This window comes from Armigeres subalbatus, chromosome 3 (assembly GCF_024139115.2).
Source record: "Armigeres subalbatus isolate Guangzhou_Male chromosome 3, GZ_Asu_2, whole genome shotgun sequence".
NCBI lineage: Eukaryota > Metazoa > Arthropoda > Insecta > Diptera > Culicidae > Armigeres > Armigeres subalbatus.
In genome coordinates this window covers 65,526,943-65,552,317 of record NC_085141.1, presented here as the reverse complement: position 1 = coordinate 65,552,317, position 25,375 = coordinate 65,526,943, and the positions used below count along the sequence as shown (strand labels likewise).

The window sequence follows — 25,375 nt, the reverse complement described above, 5'->3', positions numbered from 1 at the left end:
ATTCCTTAATTCCTAAATTCCTAAATTCCTAAATTCCTAAATTCCTAAATTCATAAATTCCTAAAATCCTTAATTCCTAAATTCCTAATTTCCTAAATTCCTAAATTTCTAAATTACTAAATTCCTAAATTCCTAAATTCCTAAATTCCTAAATCCCTAAATCCCCAAATCCCTAAATTCCTAAATTTCTAAATTCCTAAGTTCCTAAGTTCCTAAATTCCTAAAGCTCAAATTCCCAAATTCCTAAATTCCTAAATTCCTAAATTCCAAAATTTCTAAATTTCTCAATTCTTAAATTTCTATATTCCAAAATTCCTAAATTCCTAAATTCCTAAATTCCGCAATTCCTAAATTCCTAAATTCCTAAATTCCCAAATTCTTAAATTCCTAATTTTCTAAATTCCTAAATTCCTAAATTCATAAATTCCCAAATTCCTAAATTCCTAAATTCCTAAATTCCTAAATTCACAAATTCCTAAATTCCCAAATTCCTAAATTCCTTGATTTTTTAATTCCCATATTCCCATATATTCAAATTCAAATTTCTAAATTCCTAAATTTCTAAATTTCTAAATTCCCAAATTCCTAGATTCCTTGATTCCTAAATTCCTAAACTCCTAAAATCCTAATTTCCTAATTTCCTAAATTCCTAAATTCCCAAATTCCAAAATTTTTAAATTTCTAAATTCCTAAATTCCTAATTTCCTAATTTCAAAAATTCCTAAAGCTCAAATTCCCAAATTCCTAAATTTCTAAATTCCTAAATTCCAAAATTTCTAAATTTCTCAATTCTTAAATTCCTATATTCCAAAATTCCAAAATTCCTAAACTTATAATTTCCTAAATTCCTAAATTCCCAAATTCCTAAATTCCTAAATTCCTAAATTCCTAAATTCCTAAATTCCTACATTCCTAAATTGCTAAATTGCTAAATTCCTAAATTCCTAGATTCCTCAATTCCTAAATTCCTAAATTCCTAAATTCCTAAATTCCTAAATTCCTAAATTCCTAAATTCCTAAATTCCTAAATTCCTAAATTCCTAAATTCCTAAATTCCTAAATTCCTAAATTCCTAAATTCCGCAATTCCTAAGTTCCTAAATTCCTAAATTCCTAAATTCCTAAATTCCTAAATTCCTAAATTCCTAAATTCCTAAATTCCTAAATTCCTAAATTCCTAAATTGCTAAATTGCTAAATTACTAAGTTCCTAGATTCCTCAATTCCTAAATTCCTAAATTCCTAAATTCCTACATTCCTAAATTCCTAAATTCCTAAATTCCTAAATTCCTAAATTCCTAAATTCCTAAATTCCTAAATTCCTAAATTCCTAAATTCCTAAATTCCTAAATTCCTAAATTCCTAAATTCCTAAATTCCTAAATTCCTAAATTCCTAAATTCCTAAATTCCTAAATTCCAAAATTCCTAAATTCCTAAACTCCCAAATTCCTAAATTTCAAATTCCTAAATTCCAAAATTCCTAGTTTTCTAGGTTCCTAAATTCCTTAATTTCTATATTCGAAAATTCCAAAATTCCTAAACTCCTAAGTTCCTAATTCCCAAATTCATAAATTCCCAAATTCCCAAATTCCCAAATTCCAAAATTCCTAAATTCGTTTATTTCTTAATTCCCATATTCCCATATTTTCAAATTACTAAATTCCTAAATTCCCAAATTCCTAAATTCCTTAATTCCTAAATTCCCAAATTCCTAATCATGTACTTGAATAATTCCTAAATTCCATTCCATTCTTAATTTTTTTCTCGGTAGGTTTGACGTGTTGAAAGACTTGTTTTGTTGTTTATTTTCGGTCTACTGTAACAGAGATATCTCAGACGCTTAAAACGGCCATAAGGCCAAATGGTTATTACGAAGTTAGTTCCCTTCTTCTTTGTTCTTTCATCTTCCTTATTCCTTCTTCTTTCTTTGGTTTATTTTTTTTTGTCTTTTTCTTCTTTCTTCCTTCTTCTTTTTTTATTCTTCTTTCTGATTTTCTCTTCCTCCTTTTTTATTTTCCTTCTTCCTTCTTTTTTCTTCTTCCTTCTTTTTTCTTCTTCCTTCTTTCTTCATTCTTCTATTTTCCTCTTCCTTCTTCCTTGTTCTATCTTCTTTTTCTCTCAACTCAAATTCTAGAAGCTTAATAATTTCGAAATTCCTAAATCCCATTTCAAATTCTTATTTTTTCGTGGTGATAAATAGTTTTTTCGTTTTGTTGTTTATTTTGGGTTTCAGACAATTAGGCCTAAGGTCGTTATGCCGAAAGTCATTAGGCTGAACGGTTATTAGTCAGCTGAGAAGTAAGTTTTTCCCTCCTCCTCCTGCTCCTAAATAGTTTTTTCGTTTTGTTGTTTATTTTGGGTTTCAGACAATTAGGCCTAAGGTCGTTATGCCGAAAGTCATTAGGCTGAACGGTTCTTAGTCAGCTGAGAAGTAAGTTCTTTCCTGCTCCTTTCCTTTCTATTGTCTTCTTGTGCCCTTTATTTTTATTCTTATTTCTTACCTCATCTTTCTATCTATTTCTTTTTTATTTCTTCCCCTTTTCTTCCTTTTATTTCTTATGGCTGTTGCTTTAGTTCTTCGTCCTTCTTACTTCCTCCTTTTTATTTCTTCCTTTTTTCATCTTCTTTCTTCCTCCTTCCTTCTTTTTACCTTTTTTATTAATCCTTATTTTTAACTTCTTTTGACCTTCTTTATTGTTCCTTATTCTTTTTTCATTTTATCTTGTTCTTTTTCTTCTTCCTTCTTTTTTTACCTTATTCCTTCTTCCTTTTACCTTGTTCTTTTTTCTTTCTTGCTTCTCCCTTCTTTCGTATTCCTTCTTCCTTCTACCTTCATTCATCTTATTTCTTATTAACTCCTTCTTCCTTCTTTCTTCGTCCGTTTTTTCTTCGACTTTATTTCTCTTTCCTTCTTTCTTCTTTTTTGACGTAAACTACGTCTAAGGGGAAGACTTGGATTAGGATTTATATATCAATCGATTCGCAAACTCTCCACCAATTAGCCAGTATGTATAGTATTAAAACTTCTGAATATCAACGCTGAACTATTGAAAATTTTAGTTCTTTTATGCATTATGCATTTCCAATGCAGCGCGTTCCAATCCTTGGCAATTGCCTACTTTTAGGGTATTATCAATTGAACTGTGGTGTATGAATGGGGTGGCCCAGCTGCTAGACAGTGAGGTCCCTACTCCCTCACAGAGTGGGTGATGTTGCTAAAGCAGGATAGTTGTGTCGATGGGATAGTCTCTTCTCTTCTATATTGAGCGGAATAATTGGTTCAGTGTACTATATTTGGTTTCACGTAGTTTACATCGAGCGGTCGTGTCTTGTATACAATCCCAAATTTTGTTTTCTCTCTTTTTCCATCTTCCTTCCTTAAATTTCTTTCTTCCCACTTCTTCCTTCCCTCTTTCCCACATTGCACTTCTCACTACTAGCTTCCCATTCTTTGCTTCTCATTTTTCCATTCAAACTTAAAATGTTTAAATATCAAACGATAACTTTTGAAACAAAAACTAAATATACAATTTATCTGTGACGTTCCATTGTTATTGCTCACATGGTTAACAATTAGTCATCAGTAAATGTTTAGATATTTATTCGAGGTGACAACCATTGCAAATTAATTTCTTAATGTAAATTTGGAACAAACAAGCACATTTTTTGCACCATTTTATTGCTAAATCATTCGGAACAGAATGCAGGCAACTAATTGACATAACTTAAGACCCTTTCGAGTTTCCTTCAATTCACCCAAACAATATCCCGTTGTGCCAACAGCTCACATCACAACCCACACAGACCGGCTCGCTACTCCACCGCACGACAGAAAACGGAACCAAACAAGCCGACATGCAGTCCATGTTTCCTCCGGTATAGTCCCAGTCCTACGTCAGCGTCATAAGTGGCAATACGGTCGGACGGTCGTCGGTGGTAGAACCATAACAATTTCAACACCAACTTTTATCCGTCTTTTTGGTTTGCTTTCACTTAACATTACACAACATCATCAGCAACTCTCGGCCGACCCACCACCCCATCGCCGACACTGGGTTTTGTATTGCTGTCTATGTTTTTGCCGTTTGTTGATGTTGAACTGTGTTTAAGCAGCCACAAGCCCTGCTCGGATACGGAGGGAAAGTGCCACCTCCAATGAGGGGATGTTTAAGGACGGAGTTTGTGCAGCTGGGAATGGGGTTTGGTAAGATGAAAAGTGGGCGCTGATAATCACACAAACATACACGCGGGATGCTCGATGGATCGTGTTAGGGGTTGAATGAGGTTAGCTTCGAAAATATCTGTTTCACCGAAAGATTTTCCACAGTGCCAATCTTGTGCTGCCGTTGTTAACTTACTCTGGTTTTCCAAGTTGATGAAGGTGAGAAAAACGGTAAACTCCCCAGCTTCGGTCCCGCGGGGCCTGCTCATGCACACAGACACTTTTGTGGAGAGCACGGAAGACAGGTACGAAGCGCCACTTTTTCCACTCATTTCGCAATCCTCTGGCGGCGCGGCGGGTGCTGGATGGTGATTTACCGCCAATGGAAATTCGAGTCAGTGGGGTTCAGGAGGATGGGAAATTGCACGCTTATTTGTTCGAGCGTTTCAGGCGGGCGCAGGTAAATATAAAAGTTAGACCAGCTGCCGAGGGAACTGAGGGATCGGAGAAGGAGCCGGAAGGAAAAAAAAAGTTGGCAAAGGTGGAAAAAAGAATTCATTACGGAATAGCTGGAAGGGGACCGGGCAAGGCTCGACCTTTTTTTTCGAAGGCTTTTGTGAATTGTTGACGAGAGTTCAGGAGACCAAACCATCTGAAGGAAATGGGGACTGTTGGGTGAGAGTTCCTGGCAAAAAGTACGTAAACTAGGCGACGGAAATGGTAGCGGACGTAAATGGAACTTGTTTTCCATTATTCTCTCCTCAATTTATTATCTGTTTTTTGTTGCCGGTCAGTCATGGGACCATGCGCTTAGGTTTATTATTGGAGTAGTACAGTATACGATGTAACATGTAACATGTGTTGCCAAACTCTGCTTATTCCACATGAGCTTACTTCTTGATAACATGATAACAATTTAGTAACCAGAATAAATGATTACCAGTTCGGTGAGAGCGTAATAGGTGGTTGTATTATTTGAGAGCATGGAAAACTTTTTTTTTCGGGAAAACAAAGAGAGAAGCGAAGACACATCGCCAACACTGGTGAAAGAAAAGCTGATTAAGATTAATTTATTTGTGCGGAGTGGTGGTGTGCTTTGGAGCACGGCATTTTTCCAAAGTTTGTCTTTTGTGGGATAAATTTACTGGAAGTTTCCCTGAACGGATCAACACCTTCAAAGATTAGCCTTAGGTTGGATTTGAACTATATGTATATTATAAACATTTAATATCATTTGTTCTATATATTTTTGTTATGCATTACTGATGACTTTATGATTTGACATAACTAATATTTTGACGTAATCATTGATAACAGAATTATCTAACTGCTACTGTATTCAAATCTCATTTGGGTAAAAGATAATTGGAAACGAAATCACAAAAAAAAAAGCTTTTTGCATAAATTAAATTATCAATGACCGCAAATTGCTCAACTCCTTACCGAAAAAGTCTAGAGAAAAAATCATCACAAAGGAAGCGCACAAATCCAAAAGACGCAATTTGGTTCCGGAAAATACAGCCAAAAAAGTGAAATCCAACTCCAACGATTCAACTCATTCAACCAAACGGTGCTCTCGGCACTACGCTGTCAAAAGCCAGAACAAAATAACAAAAGAACTACTTGCTGCCAAAGGAGCAAAATTTCAAAGGACTTCTCGTCTGCTTTTGAGCGCATCTCCACCACCCGGTATGATGACAACGTGGGCTGAAGCCAACACTGAAATGTGGCGGCAACGATGATGAGCTTTGCTGCTTTCACTCCATCCGACGAGGGGCGGTGATACCTTCCTAACCATCATCAAAGTTAGCTTTCCGCTCTGGCTGGTTGGGTTGGTGGCGGAGCAATGAGAGTGCAAGGTGCCACAAAGGAATGAAAATGATTCACTGCTCAGATTACTCATCTCTTGCAAACGTTTCGTTGCAAGTATTTTCTACGACAACGTGAGGCCTTCAACAGTTTGTCCCGAAAGGCAAACCTTGCTTAAAAAAATAAAATTATTCTTAGAGAATACAAAATAAAAACGTCAGAGCCAGAAATTTAATTCAACGAAAGAATCGACTAGGAAATTTCCATAAAAGAATTTAAATCTTACTATCATATTTCTAGATATTCTATACACCAAAAACTTATTTTATCGTTGAAAATGTAATAAAAAATGCAGAACAAAAACTTAGAAAACAAACAAGAAGTCATAAAAATATTAAAATATATTATGATTAATTATGATTGCTTGTCATAAGTCGAGTCAAGTACGAGACACTGAAGACGGTCTTACTGTTGAGGTCGAAATACGTATCTGTCAAGATACAATTAAGTGGTGGAATTCAATGGGATTGTACAAACTCGTCTTATGACAAGTGAAGACATTCCACTAAAAAGCTCAAAATAATTTCTTAATTATGATTGATTAATTCATTTAGCAAGAAGATTTATAATTCATTTTTTTCATGAGGCATAAGTGTTTTAGTTGAAGTTTAGTAGAATTTCAAGACACAATGAAAGAATAATAAACAATCACAACGTAAATGTTCAAAAGATTGTTATACTGAAAATTACAAAACCAATAATAGGGGAAACTGGACACACATGATCCCCACTTTTTGTTTAGCATATTTCTCGATGTAACATGCACATATCTGCACGCTTCTTGATGGACTTGATAAAGAATTTAATAAGCTATTCAAAAACGTCATTGGAAGCAATTATTTGTTCATGAAAGTTACCAAAAAATCGATTTTGCCGAAAGATAGAAAATTTGGCAATTTCAAAACTTGCGGGAGACTTGATCCTCATATATGGGGAAATTGATCCCTTTCAGAGCTGAACATGTTTAGGTTCTTCCAAGTCTAATGAAAGGTTGAATTGTCTAGCTTCAAATCCTTACAATTCTTCATAGTCTGCCGTAATATCAGTCGTGCGAAAATTAAATATTGTTAGTATTAAGCTAGGCAAGTATTTTAGTTCTCGAATAAAGTAATAGTGACAGATAAAATGTCTGCTATAGCAACAAAATTTGCATGGTGATGATGATTTATCTGCAAACCATTCACTCCACTAAAAGACTCCACTAAAAGACAGTAAGACTATAGGCATATCACGAAAACCATGATGTTCCCAAGAGGATCTCTCTTTGTGATTGATACAGTTATGATATACCAAAAATGGTTGATCGATACATAAATATATCTTTGTAATTTTAGAATCTTATTATTCTTTAAATCTCTGAAAATTGGCCACACTGCAAATGCCATGGCCAATGGTAAATATCCCTGAGTACCTGTTTTGGGACCAATAGAAAAAGAGTGTGATACCTTCATTCGGGTCGACAATGGGTCTGAGAGTGAGAATGGGTCATCGTTCTCACCGGCAGTCTAGAGGTAGTAGAGCAAAATTGTTCAAAAAGGTCTCTTATATTTTGGTCTTCTTGTCTTCAGATGCATTCAATCTATTCTACAAGAATTCTAAGTAGTTGAAACAGTGACCCATTGCCTCTCCCGACGACTGTACATCGAGATCGCCAGGCTACTATCAATACCACAACCGCGATCATACCAGGATGATGACTTCATAAATACATCAATATGCTACTGTCACGCATCATCAGTTTTGTAGTGCGTGTTATTATTACACGACTGCGATTTCTCTTAAACGACTGACCAAAAGATGTTGAATGAGCCTATTATTAAAAAATCTTTAAGAAGATTTACAAATAAATGGTGATTGTAAGCAAACTTCTCCTAGTTCAAACGGAAAAAAATTTAATACCAGATCGAACAATACTGTTTTTAGGCCCTGTGATTTGTTGAGTATTTAAAAAGCCTAATTTACACTCTTTTTCATTGAAAATAATGTTAGAATGCACTTAATAAAACTAATCAAAACTTAGTATGTTCATGTTCAACTACACTTTTTTCTGGTTAATGAAATAGGCCAATTGAGAAATTCAAATTGCGCGTGTATTGTCTGATTGACAAATTTAAAAAAAATAACATTATTTATACTTTTTAACTAGAAAGGAATTTTAACAGATCAATTAGTTACATACAATACAATAATATGCGACGGTATACAACAAACGCCTTAATATATGCAATATCGGGATCAAGTGTGTCCAAACTGTGGGGGATCAAGTGTGTCCATGTTGAGTATTTATCTTGTTTTGTTTTTGTATTCAATGGAAAATAAGCAATAGTTAATTGAGTGAATTTATTCAATTCTACAATAATAACACTTTGTCCAGTAAAAATTTGGTACGTTTTGGTTGGACATATTCAAAGTTATTAAACTTTTCTCCTTTGAAGAAAAAAAGGATTGAGAATGCTTAAATAATAAAACCTCTCTAAAACTCATATACATAAAGTAACTAATACCAAATGTTACTCAGATTCAATATTCTATCTAACGGATTCGTTTGAACATATCACTGGTATAAAAATGTGATTAGTTTTCGAGAAAACAGGGGGGGATCATGTGTCCCCGGGGATCATGTGTGTCCAGTTTCCCCTATGGTTCAAAACATATGTTTTATTTTGCAAAATCGGTTGGATGAAAAGACATTTAATGAATAGAACTAGACTGTTTTTGATAAATCTGTCATCTCCGATCTTGCTTTTGAACGTTTGGTCCCTTTTGACTGTTTTATCTTCCATTGAATCTTTTTCCTCGTGCCTCTTGGTTCCGACCTTTAATCATAGAATCCCCAATAATGTCGTTTTGTCTTTTAGGATCTTTGGGCCGTCGTCATTATCCTCACCGTCGTACTTGAATGACGTTTTCCCTTTTGTTGTCGAGCCACCCACAATCATCGCCCTTTATTTAGGCTTCTAATTTGAAGCGGCGAATTTTTTCATCCTCATCTCTGCTATCCAAGTGAACGCAATAACCAACAACAAAGACTACCGCAAAAAGTGTGAATTAAGCGTCTCTGGAGAGGATGGGCTCTCAATCAAGTTTCCACTTTATTAACGCCTGAGTACGAACGTCTTGGTACTGGTTCTGTTGTCTGCTCTTCGCAGATGCCACGTGGTGAGAACCAGTGATTTACTCGGAAGTGAGTGCATGTAGAATGGTTCAGTTAGTAATGGAGCTTTTTTTTTATTTCTGTTTGTTTTTACAACGGTATAAAGCATAATGAGAAGTCTACCAGGAACTTTCTGATATCAGATATTTATCAAAACAAATGGTAAAGATTTCTACATTTGTATGTATGTTTTTTTATATCTTTATTATAGAGATTTGCAGCCCTAGGCTGGCTCATCTCTGGTTATATGTATGAGAGTGGGGAGCAGTTGTATGGAAAAACGCAAACTTCATCCGATCAAGTAAGATCAAGGTTTTTCTGGATCGTTTTGGCACCCCAATCAACTGTGCAAAATATGGGCTCGGTTGGTTGCAACCTCGCATGCCGCATCGCGTTTTAAATTTACATGGAGATAAGTATGGAAAAACGTACTTTTTCACATTTTATCTTTTAGTGGCTTCTATTTATCATCAATCACGTGACTCAATACGTTAGCATAGTCTGAAAGATGCCGAAAGACTTTGGCGAAGAAGGTATGTAGCTGGAAGGTCTACAAAAATTGTTATTACGTTTCGAAAAATGATTGTTTAAACCATATGCAAAAAATCAATGTTTCTGCCAGCACTACCCGGCAACCTATGGTTATCGAAAATCAAAACCCATCTTCCTTCTTGCCGTTTTTTTTTCTTTGTGATATGATTCCGGATAGCTCCCATCAGCTCTAAAGCTCTATAAGATCAATTATTTTGAAATAACACTCAGTTGAATTATTGGTCTACGTAGTTCGGCAGTGCTGGCAGAATAAACCATGTTTTGCAAATGATTTGTACACTCAATCTTCGAAGCGTTATAACTTTTTTTGTAGACGTTCCAGCAACGTGCCTTCTTCGGAAAAGTTTTTCGGCATCATTTGAGTTATACTTTAACGCAATGTGCCATTTGATTTACGATGAACTGAAACCTCTAGAAGTAGAAATGCAAAAATATGCGTTTTCCCATTCAAATTTCCATACAAACTTCAATCGCGATGCGGAAAGCGAGAAAGCAACTAATCGGTCCCAAATTCAGCACAGTTATTCAGGACCCAGAATGGCTTCGAAAAACCATTGATTTGAAAAAATGACCATGACGCCCCACTCTAATATGTATGTATATGTAGTTATTGAGCTCAGAAAAGGACTACGCTTCCGAGTATAATCCAGAGGTCGAGAGATAAGATCCTTAAAAATTCATATTGAAGTTTTCTGCATTTGAGAAGTATTTTCAGCAGTCAAATTGAAACTCATTCTATGCGCATTTTTTATCAATTGACTTTCTTTAACAACCATAATACTGCTATAGCACTATCATGTCGAAACGAGAGTGTAATCAACCTGTGCAACGGGAAGGACTCATGATCAGTACTCAGATCCCAGGATCCTTAATCTTCTCATATGTTTGAGATATTTTGTGGGAAAATCGGTGGATATGCACAACATTGTGGCTGAGTAAGTTATAACGCCAAACTTCGACAAAACATGAAAAAACTCAAATAACTTCAAATGTGTTGGTGATGCAGTTTAACTTGTTTTATACATCTATGCAAAAAAACTCAAGAGAGAATCATTATCGTTTTGTAGCACAGTACTAATCAGGTCCCACGGTATACAAAAAATAAGTGTGTCTCTCTTTCAACAGAATGGTTATAGATGCCACTAGCTTGTTTATCCCAATAACGATAAGCGATCCCGGAGTTCTTTATTGGTCAATGGAAAATATCAGCATGGCGGAAAACCCTCGAGCCTTCCAGAAATCCCATTTAGCCTATTTACATCGATATCCATATGTCGTTGGTCAGTGACCCTCCCTTCAGCCGACATTTTAACCCTTGCCAACTTCACTGTCGTTTACCATGTAGGAGCTTCATCATAATCTGACCAATGATAGCAGCAAGTCAGCCACATTCGACGGGATTGAATGCTCCTCTTAAAAAGCTTTTACCCTGTTTGGGATAAATCTAGTTCCTGTGGGCAGTTAAAATATGTATATGTGGAAGAAGCATTCCTACCATATATAATTTACCATCCTCAAAGTCGAGTATACTCCGTTAGGTATAATGGCCGTTGGGAATATCGGACGTGGGGCATAATGGACGTTAGGCAGAATTAGGCCTAACGTCCATTATGTCGAACGTAATTATGCCTAATGTCATTACGCCTAACGTCTCTGACCCTCCAAATACAATCTCTCGTCCACAGTGTGCATGACAAATTTCGGCCCATAGTCTTTATGACGTGTTGCTAGTCGTAGGTTGTTAAACAATCCCCTCTTTTCAGGGTTTGTTTATCAATGTAAAAGGAGACAACTTTCCTATTTTCTGATTTTTCATGAATAGAAAGTATACAGATAAAAAGTTGTTGAAATTTACACGAAAGTAATGCACATGGTAGCCACATGGCTTCCCAGGGTTCGGAAATACATAATTTTCTATCTCTCTCACCTATGTGGCTGACAAAACAACTATCAACGCACCCCCAGTAAGACTTTCGGTGTTAACCTCCAGTCGAGTGCAGCTTTCATCGACTCTCCTGTTAAGTCTCCTGGCCAAGCCAAGGCTACAGAACGTTACGTCTATGAACAACTTCACTCATTCGGAATGGGTGCTGGTTGAGTCGTCATTGACTAGCACCACCTTGAGTGTCTAATATGGTGCAGCGGTTCTTCAAGCATTGGAGTCACCTGCTAGGATATTTGATTTCCGAACCACGAGGTCGAACAATAGCCATTGAGCCATTTGGTGAATTTGGATACTGAACCTTCTTGATGTCCGGAATAAACGCAGCGCTGAAATCGCGTCTGACCATCATCTTCTAATTTCCGAGATCTGATTACGCATTGCTCGGATTCAGCAGCGGGAAGAGAGACTCGGACGACGATTCAACACACGCCGACTAGACGATCCAGCTATGAAGAGTTCGTTCGTTGAAGAACTAGGAACTCGGGCAGCGGATGTTACGGAATGTGGCAGCGTTGAAGAGCAGAGGGCGGCCTACAAGATTGTTTTTATCGAAACATTTGAGAACAACGTGGGTGAGCTGCGCACTCACAGGAAGGAGTGGATTACAGATGCAATCTGGCGGAAAACTTAGGAGCGTAGAGAAGCAAAGGTCGAGATAGAGCGGGCAAGAACCAGAGCAGCCAAGTACGAGTCCCGTCGACGGTATTCGGCTCTACAGAAGGAAGTTAAACGCTGCTGCAGACGGGACAAGCGAGCATGAGTAGACTCCATGGCCAACGAAGGGGAGAAAGCTGCAACAACTGGCGATATTCGCCTCCTCTACGATATCTAACGGCACCTGAGTGAAGTAAGGAGAATCAGTTACTCACCAACTTGACTGATCAGCAGAAACGTTGGTTCGAGCACTTCGAACAACTTCTTTAAGTTTCGACGCCCGACCAACCATCAACATCTCGGCAAGAGTCGCCAAGGGTGCGACGTACCACCTGCGTCAACTCTGAAGCTCCATTCTTCTTCTTATTGGCATTACATCCCCACACTGGGACAAAGCCGCCTCGCAGCTTAGTGTTCATTAAGCACTTCCACAGTTATTAACCGCGAGGTTTCTAAGCCAAGTTACCATTTTTGCATTCGTATATTATGAGGCTAACACGATGATACTTTTATGCCCAGGGAAGTCAAGACAATTTCCAATCCGAAAATTGCCTAGACCGGCACCGGGAATTGAACCCAGCCACCCTCAGCATGGTCTTGCTTTGTAGCCACGCGTCTTACCGCACCTCCATTGTTGCAGGAGATTAAAGCAGCCATCCGAAGCACGAAATCCAACAATCGCATATCAGCAGAGCTACTTAAAGCTGACCTAATGCTATCTGCGCAAATGTCGCTTTAACTATTCTTCAATATCTAAAAAATCGCGACTTTTTCGGCCGACTGGATGCAGGCATGGTGTCTTTGTAAAGGTCCCAAAAAGGGGGATCTGACTGTGTGCAACAATTAGCGGGGCATCACATCACTGTGCAATGTTCTCAAAGTTCTGTGTAAAGGTATCCTGAATCGGATAAAGGAGAAAATAGACACGACGGCTCTATCTGACTCTTCATTGACTACGAAAAAGCTTTCGATCGTCTGTACCTGTGGGGCTTCCCTATATGCAAGGGAGTTTCGGCCTCATCGAAGCGTAGTACGAAGGTTTTGCATAATGGAGCTTTTTCTGACCCCATCTGGGTAGTTGCTGGAGTGAGGAAAGAATGTGTTGTATCTCCGCTACTGTTTATCATCGTAATCGACGAGATCATGGTGCTCTGAATATTACTATGGAGCATCTAAACGACTTAGGTTTGACTGATGATATTGCTCTACTAGTGCAACGGCGCTCTGGTATGCAGAGTAAGGTGAACCTCAGTGAACGCTCCTCCACGGCGGGTCTTACCATCAACGACAACAACACTAAATCGTTGGATGTCAACAGCCCCGTTGATGTTAAATATCGCCACTCAAATGGTGTTCTACAAAAGTTGCCACGATCCGATTCTTCACAATCCTATAGGTTGGGACTTGAATCGAAGCAACTAAAACACCTTTCAACAAAAGGTGCTTGGAACATGCTTACTGGGCATATTGACCGGCTAACCTTCAGTTTTCGGCACCAGGAACAGTTCACCTGTCCTGGTGCCTCTGACGCTCTGTCCTTTAGTTTCCTTGCCTGGTTGGAAAATATTGGCTAACACCACCCACCCTGAGGTTTAGTAGCCTGGGCCGCACAGTTGCCCTTCCCACGTTTGGGCACCCTCTCTTAATGATTGGGCGCCATCTCAAGCACGGCCGTAATGATCAAACGTCGCTTGGCCTTGACGTTATCGGACTCACCCCCAGGTTGCTGTTTGACGCGCCTGAAGTGCACGGCAGTCCGGTCCAGGTTGACACTTGAGGCGAAATCAATCACCTCTTGCGCCTTAACCGTACCTCCGAGGAAGTAGAGGGCTTCAGCCTGCGAGCTTACCTATGCCTTCTCGCTTCCAATCGACCTCGTAGTAAGTGCATCTTGTTCTAGCTTTCCAGATTGAAGTGACTGTCGATTTACAGAACTGTTTTAGATCCTTACTAATATTGTTTCGACCGCTCGCGAACCCGATGAGCTCATCGACGTTTAACCGGATCGCGGATAGTGGCCCGTCGATTGTGTTGGAAGCCAGAGTTTCACTTTGACTATGAACTCTCGTCGCTGAGGGAGTGCTAGCAAAGTAATCGCTAGCCCTTCTAGTGGGGAAGACCTCGCTAGACTAATTCTTGTGAAGGAATCTTTTGCTGCGCTCGTAGGTCTTCTATTTTTTACACTTGGAGAATCAAATATTTCGAACAGGGCCCTTTACAGTTGCCATCGAATTCTAATGAAATAGTCGTCTTTATGATCTTATGGTATTCTATTAGACCTATTCATGTTTTCAAAAAGTATTAATAATTCAACCGGTCAGCCCAGAATCAGAATTGTTGTGCTAAAATAAGCCTCCTGTCAAAATTTCAGCGAATTTGGATAAGAATTCAAGATGGCTCAAGTCGATTTAGTGTTTTGGGCTATTTTCAATTCTAAAAAAAAAACTAGGTATGTAAACGCCAAAAACCATCGCTACAACATCTTAACGGAACTTTTTTGGTGAGCTCTACAAGTCTTGTCAACTTCGCGATTCGTTCCGTTTACATTTTGACCATGTTAAAGTGATTTCAAGCTTTTAAGTGCATAAAACACTGTTTTCCTTAAAAGTCAGCTGAACATTTGACAGAAATTTCAAAAATTTACACGTTAGGATTTCTTCAAACGAGTTTATCGAACAAAGAGTACGTTTTGAGACAGTTTCCGCTTTTAACATAATTGCATAAGATCTTTTTGAGATACGGGACTACACACAAAATATTGTAATATATTTGTTGAGAAACTAAAACAAAACATGATTTTATGAGTGATTTTTTAAAGATTTTTTCTAATAAAACTAAATCCTTGCGATATGAATGAAGCGAAAAAAATGTTCTTTCCAATAAACAAAACACTATCGACAAAGTGGTCGTGGCATGTGAAATTACACGAAAAAAAAAACAACTAAATTCACCGAGTGGTGATACTGCCTTTCTCGCATTTAGCTAAGACACCAACCTTATATGTCGCTTATATAGTTCGATTCCATTTTCTTTATAACTTTTAAACGCAATGGTCGATCGTTATCAAATTCAATAGTGATCAACAAGGCTTTGTCCCCTTTTTTTTTTTTTATTCCTTTCTTTATTTGGTAGGCACTCTGTGTTACTTATCCGCTACTGTGCCGTGATCTACTGTGGCATTTCTGCTGCCAGAATCCACACAGAATCTATTTTTAGATTTTCCATTATCATTATTGTTGTCGTTGCTTGTCCATCTCATCGTGAATCCATTGTGTCCGTTTGTCCATGTCGTCTATCCAATGATCGTTGCATTGTTCGGTTGCCATTTATCCGGGTAACGTTGGAGGAATGCCTCCGAGAAGAACAAGTTGTCAGTCGTCATCAGGCAGCCGTGACGGTAAGGCGTGCACCCCAGAACGCCACCGTATGGGCTGCGGATCCGGCGACTGACGAGGGTTTATGTGAGTCTGGGAATCGAACCCAAGACCATCCGCTTGTAAGACGAACTTGTAGCCAACTACGCTACAGGGACCCCCCTAAGGCTTTGTCTCCTGTCGAATGCAAATTGCTGCGAGAAAATCGGTTAAGAATTGCTATGTGAAAAAGTGGCTAATGTATTCGTTTTTCGTGTGCACACACACACATACACACGGACAGACAGACATTTGTTCAGTTCGACGAGCTGAGTCGATTGGTATATAACATCATGGGTCTCCGAGACTTCTATAAAAAAAAGTTCGATTTTGGAGTGAAATGATAGCCTTTCGGTACAACTTTGTTGTACGAGAAAGGCAAAAACGCAATGTTGTTAAAATGTTTCAATTAATTCATCGTTATTATCAACAATTTGTGATACTGTTCAATTCTTTTAATACCAAAATTTACATCAACAAGTTTTATCATCAGGGCGGATCTGAATAGCAAAAATACTAGCTATCAATATATTTAGTTATCTTATCAGAGTTTTATGCTAATCTTGAATGCGGTTATATGCTCACTTTGATTAACCGACAAGTGTTAAGCAAACCTTAGGAAAATGTTTTGAACGCTTTCTCTAGAGTGGGCCTTTTCCATTTTTTAACAAATTTATGACTGTCTCGAACCAAGATTGTATTAAAATTCGTATTATATATGATTTTCAGGCACAGGTTTTGATGTGTGCTTCAAGTGCACAATAAAATTAATTTGGTTACTTGAGCGTAGTTATCAACTAGGTGACAGAAGTCCCAGCAAGGTTGTTCTTACTAGCATCAGTCTCAATGCGCTAATGCGCTCTCTTGGTAATGTTGCTCATTTAGTCACCTGGTCTTGTCAACTTCGGTTGACTACCCATAGTTTGCACCCATCGGTTGGCTGTCGAACGAGTATTAATTTAACCGGTCGTTCAACAGGACTTCTTCCCGCTTCTTCGATGTTGTGGAGCGCTCTTGGAATTTTGAGTAAATTGAACTATGATAACTGAATTGAATTCAACACCCATATTGTCCTATTCGTATTCGGGCATGCCGCAAGTGATTTTACATAGTTCTAACATGTCTTGATTAGAACTAAAATTGATAAACTTCTTCCAAGAGTTCCGTCCTGCTAAATTGTACAATTTTTCTAATGTCCTGGGCGAGACATAAGTATTTTTTATAAGGTTTTTCGTGCCCACCTTCCCTCTTATAAGATTTTTCCCATACAAATTATTTTTTTTATATGGAGAGTAAGAAGGGTTCCGTAGCGTAGTTGGCTATACCTTCCCCTTACAAGCGGATGATCCCAGCCCCTCGCCAAACCCTCGTCAGTTACTGGATACGCAGCCCATATGGTGGCGTTTTGGGGAACGCACGTCACCGTCACGACTGCCTGATGACGACTGACAAATTGTTCTTCTCGGAGGCATTCCTCCAACGTACCCGGATAACCGACCATCGAACAACGATCATTGGATGCACGACAAATGAACCCAATGGACTCACGATTAGATGGACTGGCAACGGCAACAATAATGAGTAATGTTATTCTAAAAATAGATTCTGTGTGGCGTCTGTACAGCAAAGTACCATAGTAGATCTTCGGCATAGTAGCGTTTAAGTAACACAATGCCCAACAAATAAAAAAAGGAATAAAAAAAATGGGGAGTAAGAAAATGACAGATACCCCTCCCCACAAGTGCTTTCGTAATTAGTGTACGGGATTTGAACTGCCTTATCCATTACATAACTATCTTCTGGGGCGCTATTTTGACGCACCGAATAAGTGTTGAATTGATCCATGCATCAAAATTTCCATAATAAATTGAAAAAAAAAAACACTAGTTTTCTAGTACAAAACATTAGACTCTTGTAACGAGACTCGAACCCAGAACACCAACGAACACCTAGGGAAGTGCCCATTCTGGCAACAACGCTATATAATGAGTATCGGTAGCCGGTTATTTTTTACACAAGCTCGACTTGAGGAGAGTTATATGAGAATAGAATACGAAGATTTTTTTTTGTCACATATAAACATGATTATCGCACCATGAATTATTTTCTCCTTTCTGCTAAACAATTTTCGATGGAAGTTTGCTACATCCTCTGCTCTGAAATTGAGGGGAAAGCTCAGCAAATATTTGCTGAACGCAAACAAGTCGTTGTTTTCAAGGTTAACTTCAACACCTTAATGTCGCTTTTATTTTTATTTTTGGAATTGAGGCTATATTATTCAAAATTCATTTTTGTTCACTATAAAAAAAACGGTGTTACATATCCTAATTTTGAACATGTTCATATATATTTTGTCTTCAATGCCTTCCTTAAATGACGAGCATGAGTGCATGATTCATATTAGGACGCATAACAGCCGCGTAATTCAAGTTTTGACTAAATGTCTGCATAAATTAGTGCACAATTCGTGTTCCCTAATACGAACACGCCAATTTGTTTGTGTTTTCGCGATATGTAAATATAGATTGCGTGTTTTCGAGAAGTACGCAGAACGATCACGCGATCATCCGAAATTATTTTGTTCTGCTTTGTGCGGTGAAATAATTAATTACCAGGTAATATTGTGTTAGTTACAAAGCATATTTTATCTGAATTCACTTTGGTAATCGATGCGATCTATTAGATGGGATATACTCACAATTTTGCTCACGTTCCTATCGAACAGGCGTCTAACCTAGAATACGATTAAATTAGTAACTAGTGCGAGTTTGGCCGTATTCTAGGTTAGCCGCCAGTTCGATAGGAACATGAGTAGGATATTTACAATGCGTTTAAGTATATCCTTTATCATAGATCGCATCGCTTACAGAGATAAATCCAGATAAAATATCCTTTGTAACTAACACAATATCCTATCTCAAGACAATCGTGGAGCGACAGAGATATACTCGGGGTCTAGTAGCAACGAGAGATGGACTAACAATCCTTTCTTTCCTATAGAACCGTAAGTACGTGGCCGGCGCGGATAGGCCGGCCGTTGGGCATAAGGACGTTAGGGATAAGGACGATAGGCATAAGTACGTTAGGCATAATGGACTTTAGGCTTAATGTACTTTAGGCATAATGGACGTTAGGCATAAAATGACCCAAAGAACAGTCTATGACATAAAGAAGGCAAAATTATGCCTAACGTCCATTATGCCTAACGTCCGTTATGCCTAACGTCCGTTATGCCTAACGTCGCGGAATCTGGCTGGCGCCGTTATTGCCTGAAAACATTTGAATTTCCGAAAAGTGTACATTGAAAATGGAGAGCTAACCGCACGCTCCATGTATTGGTGTCAGACAATTTGGCCGAAGCCGTTTGGCCGAACGGGTCGTTTGGCCGAATAGTTAAAAGAAATTGACCTCAGTTTACGAGTGGTCCTTCATCCTTACTCCTTCTTCCTTCTTCTTTCTTCCTTCTTTCTTCTTCCTTCATCCTTTTTTATTTTTCCTTCTTCCTTTTTTTCTTCTTTCTTTCTTCTTTGTTTCTTCTTCCTTCTTCCTTCTTCCTTTTCCTTCCTCTTCCTTTTCCTTCTTCTCCCTTTCCTTTCTTCTTCCTTTTCCTTCTTCCTTTCCCTTCTTCTTCAGAGATTCAGAGATGATCTTGCTTCGTATTGATTGCTACTTGCTATCCCACTTATCACTTCTTACCAATAACTTCACACTACTCATTTGTTACTTCTCTCTGCTTCTTGCTTCCCATTACAAACACTTCTTGCTTCTCTCGTCTCACTTCTCACTTCATAAGGAAACGTATTTCAACTATTCGACCAAACGGCATTCGGCCAAATGGCGTTTGGCCAAATGACCCTTTCGGCTAAATGGCATTCGGCCAAACTTCATTCGGCCAAATGACCCTAAACCCATTTATTTGTACAGGGAACTACAATTTCGCAAGTTCTAGTCAATCACGGAGTGGCAACTAAGAATTGTACGGTCATGATGTTCATGCTCATACTCAACGTCTTCGTAAATTGATGAGCACGAAACTTAAATAAGAACATCCCAGCAATTATAACGAATCTGTATACCAATATAAAATGAAATGCTGTAGCAGATATTTTCGTTGTTGTTTCCGACGAGATTATATGATATTTCCCCATGCGAAAACCATGAGTAATGTTGAGTTAATCGTAAAAACTAAAATTGAGATTCGTATGGAAGTTTTGCATGGGCAGTTCACAATGCGCTTGCCTACTATGCAGAACAACGACGGCCGGGTCAATAAAGTAATGAATAGAAATTGTATTGTCCATGATCATATCAATATTTTGCCTTTTTTGCTCCTGATTAACTGATTTCCACAAATGTATCGAACATTTCTGAGTGGCCAATGAAACATACAACATTGAAATAAACCAGATCGATAGACACCACAAACGACATAAGCCGCAATATCTTCGTTCTTCCTCCCTTTAATCTGATTCCGTATCTAATTGGATTATTATTGCTTAATATACACATACGCAGTCCACTACCACTCCCATCTTAACCGCTACAGCATTGAATATCTAAATGTGCCTCCAAAGTAACACGAGGAAGACTAAGACGTTTTGCTTCCGCTATTGTAGGCGAACAGAAATCTTACACGTACCAGAACCCATATCAGGAAACCTCACCGACATAACTCTTCACGGTTTCTTCCGTTATCCACACCGCCCCCTTCATTCTGATGGATAAACAACACCAGTCGACAAGATTTCACAGCCCAACTGATTCCATCATGAACCCGCACCCCACAAAACTTTCCCCACTCTATACTGGGTGTAATTCATTCCGTCTTGTGTTCTTCAACCCTCTATCTAACTGCTCCATTAAAGCTCCAACCCTCAGCACATCTTGCGTACAAAGCCACAGCAAGAACTTGTCTACGAGTTGATTATTATTCCAACTTTGAGTTCTCCCACCCGTCGTCGTCTCGGCTCGGAGCAATCTAGAACTAGTGTCATCGTCATCATCGTCATTGAGCAAAAGGAGCTTCCGCAGCGTAAGGAGTTGTTTCATTGCTTTCCGTCTTTCCGTGGACGCTGCTGTTTGTTTTTGAATGTTTTGAAGGTGTTGTCATTCGAATTCCAGCCTTGTAGGCAGGAATCGCCGCATACATTTCCGGAGCAGTATAGCAAGAAGTGTAATCTTACCATTTCATTTGATATCTGGAGAAAATGTTCACATAATCTAGGATTCATCACATATACTATAATTGTACTGCAAATTTATAATAAATTTTGGAAATGTATCATCAAGTTATGAGCAATAGATTTCCAAATAAATCACTCAAAAATACTTGGAGATTTAAAAAAAAGGTACCTTTCTGCCTTTCTCGTACACCAAGGTGTAACGAAAAGGCTATATATTCACTTCCAAGACGATTTTGTGATAGAAGGTCCGGAGACCAATCGACTTAGCTCGACGACGAATTGAGATGATGTCTGTCTGTGTGTGCGTGTGTGTATGTATGTGCGCAAAATAAAACTCACTCATTTTTTAAGCTCTTATCTTGTTTGCAATAAATTGCATTCGTCGGGGAATCCTGTCCCATTTTTTCTTATTGAAAATTGGTCAGATCGAATTGTGGGATCAAAATTTATGGCCAAAATACGATTTATATACGAAAAACACTCTAAAAATTCTCACTTATTTTTGTTTTAGTTTATCTAATGTACGAGAAAGGCACAAACAGATCGAAGCATGTCGCGACTGAGTGAAGACGTTTAAAATTTCTCGCGTCAAATTTTCCAAAAAGTATTAATCGGTGAATATAACAAGTACCTTCACAAACATGAATTCTATTGATGAAGCAGATCAAGTTTGGGTTTATCAACCGGATAACCAGAGCATGTCAAGTCTGGCGCCATATTTCAATAGCTTGAGGGGCCGCTACCTGCAATTGTGAATCTCTCGTTGACTGACGGAGCGTTTCTAAGCTGCTGAAAAAGGAATATGTGTTTCCAGTTTGTGAAAACCTCTAGAAGACGACCGTTTTTCAAGTACTACTACAGAAGCTTGCCTGATGCGTGGCTTCGATGAAAGATTCTGCGATGGAGAAAGTTGGAAGACATGAAAGGCATCTAAAAACTATCAACACTTGGTAGAAGGACGCATGAACCGGAACATCGGATAAGCAAGTTGCATAACAGGTTGCTCAATTATCTAGACTGGTCAAAGGATTTTGGTGAGCTCATTCTGATTTGTTCGTATTGTTAGTTTAGAAATGTACATACGTCGTTTTCTCTTATTTCTTCTATTGAAGAAGCTATTGGTTCAGAGCACTCATGGGTTCTAACATCTTTCCATATGTCTCTACCCTCTATACATAAACCTTTATCTGGAAAATTGTAACAGTAACTACTAGAATCGTAAACGAAAGTTCTTTTCTACGCTTAGCAAATCAATTAAATTATAGCGTTACAATTTTTTTTTAATATTCTTTTTGAAGTGATTTTTTTAAATTTGATTAAAATTTCATCACTGACATAAGTTGCTCTCGTACCAAATTGACAATTCCTCGGGTATAGAACCTACCCCATATTCCAATAAATTGCAATGTGCAAACTGCAAACTTTGTACAAGGAGTAAAAAATTATTATAACATATAATATTTCTGATTTTATTTTTGTGTAGTACAGTATTGCCAGCATTATCTGAATAAGTTTAAATCACAGTAGATTTAATTTGAATGGGGTGGGCTCCGATTGGCTCTACATTCCAACTGGAACTTGACCTGCTTTTCAACTTAGTATTGGCATTTCCACAGTTATTAATTGAAGGCTTTCCGACTCGCCATCTCCGGATTGGCAATCCTACGCTTTTGCATGCAAGGCTAACTGGAGATTCTTGTTGTTTACCCAATTTCGTTTTATCAAACTTTCGGGATTTCTAGTTTTTCTAGGTTGAGCAGGTTGAGTTGTTATAAATACGTCAATAAATCAGATTTTTCCTTATCGTTGTCACATTTTACAAAAATTATGTTCTAAATCTAAATCAAGTTTGTACGAATATTTTATTTAAGTACTCAGAGGTGGTGTGAATAATGTTGGCCAAGACTGATGTGTTATATGTGAATTTTTTTTAACGCGGATTTTCTGTTTCAAATAAGGTAGTTTAAAATTTTACAAGATGATCGAGATTACGATAAAAAATACGCAGCTGTTGTAAGTAAGTAAACGTTGTAACTTTTTTATCGCCATACGACACTAATTTATAATAATTACACCGCAATGTACCTTATACTATGTTCGCACTACGGCCTGAATAACATGTATTCAAATTATCGACAAACTAAAGCTCATCAAGATAGCCGAATAACATGTTACAAGGCCCTAGTGCGAACATAGTATTATCATATAAAGTGTTCAGTGTGGCGTAAGGTATGTAATTGAGCACTAGGATGCAAATAAAGAATGCGCGTAGTAATATTTAGTATATGCTGAATGTGGGTGAGGGTAAGATTTAGAAGTAATCGTTGTGATACAAAATGTAGAGTGCTTGATAGATCGCGTTGAAGTGCGCGTCGGTTTGTGAGATTTTTTCTTCGTCGCGAGATAACGGAATAAATATAAGTTAATAAATCGTAAAGAGTGCAAGTGTGTTCGTATTTTATGTTGGACGCAGTACGGTCGCGCGGTTATCAAAATATCTGATTCCGCTGTGTTGGCGAGTAAATTGGAAAATGAAACAATCAGTTCAGTGCAGATTTGTTCGTGTTTTTTATTGGACGTAGAACGATCGAAGATCGCGTCCAGACGTGCTTTCTTCAGTGAGCAGAATGATCGGCCGGTCATCGAAATTTTGTTTTGCTTTGTGCGGTAAGCAGAACGATCGGCCGGTAACCGAAATTCTGTTCTGCTTCATGCGTGTGTGTAAATTATTAAGAAAGTAAAAGTTTAAATCGCGTCTAGGCATGTTTTCTTCAGTAAGCAGAACGATCGGCCGGTCATCACTCATCATAGTTTTATTCTGCTTTGTGCGGTAAGCAGAACGATCAGCCGATCACCGAAATTTTGTTCTGCTTTGTGCGGCCTTTAAAAAAATAGTATTGTTTTCATAGATCAAACTACACGCTATACACGGCATACCGTTTACCAAAACGAACCCTGCCACACTCCCTATCCTATATATCCAACATCCCAGTGATTTCTCGTGGAAGTGCAGATGACTCGTCGGCTCCTATCAAAGCGAGTATCACGTCAACAATTTCCTACCTATTCCTTTATTGACCTGCATTCGGACACGGCCGGCGCTGGTATTGCTTATTTTTTTGGGTCACCAGTTCTTACACATTGAAGATGATGTTAGTCCCAAACTTCATCTGTTGGTTCTCTGTGTAACTACAGCTGACCTGGCAATAACGGAGTAGCAACCGTGGGCGGTCAATCATGCTCATGCTGTACGAGAATGGCACAAACACCAGGGTTTTTTACTAGCATTCAATTTTTTTACAAGCATTCAAAATTTTGAATGAGGCAATCAAAACGATTGTTTTTGTATCATTTTGTTCCATATTTATACGGTTTTATTCTCAAATTGTTGTCATTTGTAAACATTTCTTAGGTTTCAAATATGTTTTGAAACAACTTAATATTAAACAGTGTCTCTTTCAACTTTAGGACAGCACGGTCTTGCTCTTTATTCAATGATATTACAGAGAGGCACTTGATAGTTTTATCTTAAACATTAAGACACACAATCAATCATTTTGAGGACAGAAAAAAAAACTTGAGTGCAAGTTTTCAATTTTTAAATTTATATTTTTTTAAATTTCAATCTATTTTTTTTATTGATTTTCCACATTGTTTGTATATATAATTCTATTAAACTATTTTACATGGTATTGTATAACTACCATTAGACAATAGTAGGAGAAATTAAATATCACCTTATTACTACCACAGTCAGTGCATCGAAATATTAGCGCAACTAACGACCAACAATGGTTCACTTGACTGCCAAGCATGCCAACCACTTTTCAAAACTTGACAGTTTTCTAACTCGCACAATCCCCATCCCACAAGCCGCAACAACGCTTACCAGCAAAAGCGGAGGCATCATAGGCGACCGAAATTCCCATTCCATCTTCCTCCATTCAATCGCTGAAAGTAGGTACTATAGGTACCGGATCCAACTTCTGTGGAAATTGGTTGCGCTACACATAAACCCACACTAATTTTGCTTTCCCCCTCCTGTTTGCCGCCGCTGTCGTCAACCGACCAACAAAATCCGTGTCAATTTCCACTCGCACCGAAGAAATCCCTGCTTGCTGTTTCCGGCAAACTCATAGCACGTCGTCGTCGTCGTCGCTGGGTTGGTCGGAACGAGCGCAATTAAGCAAATACATTCCGCACCGACCTCAATCACACAGTCACCATCCTGCAACAGTGGGGAAATTTTCACAGGATCGGAACAAGTTGACTTTCGGTTTTGGGGGTGGCACGGCAGGGATGGTGGGTTCTCTTCCCAAGCTGCGAGACTCGATTCTCAATACGGTTGAGTTAAGTGAGAGTGAAAAAGAGAGCGATCCCCAAGCAGAATCGAGCGTCAAAGCGAGCAAGAAAGCAATTTAAACGAGTTCATGATTTTCCTACT

At 38.3% G+C, this 25,375-nt stretch overlaps 1 protein-coding gene across 8 annotated transcripts in view; it reads right to left on the bottom strand.

The window, feature by feature from the left end:
* The window catches only part of LOC134224962 (protein groucho), a 515,335-nt gene that overhangs the window by 156,318 nt on the left and 333,642 nt on the right, over positions 1–25,375 (bottom strand). The window lies entirely within an intron of this gene.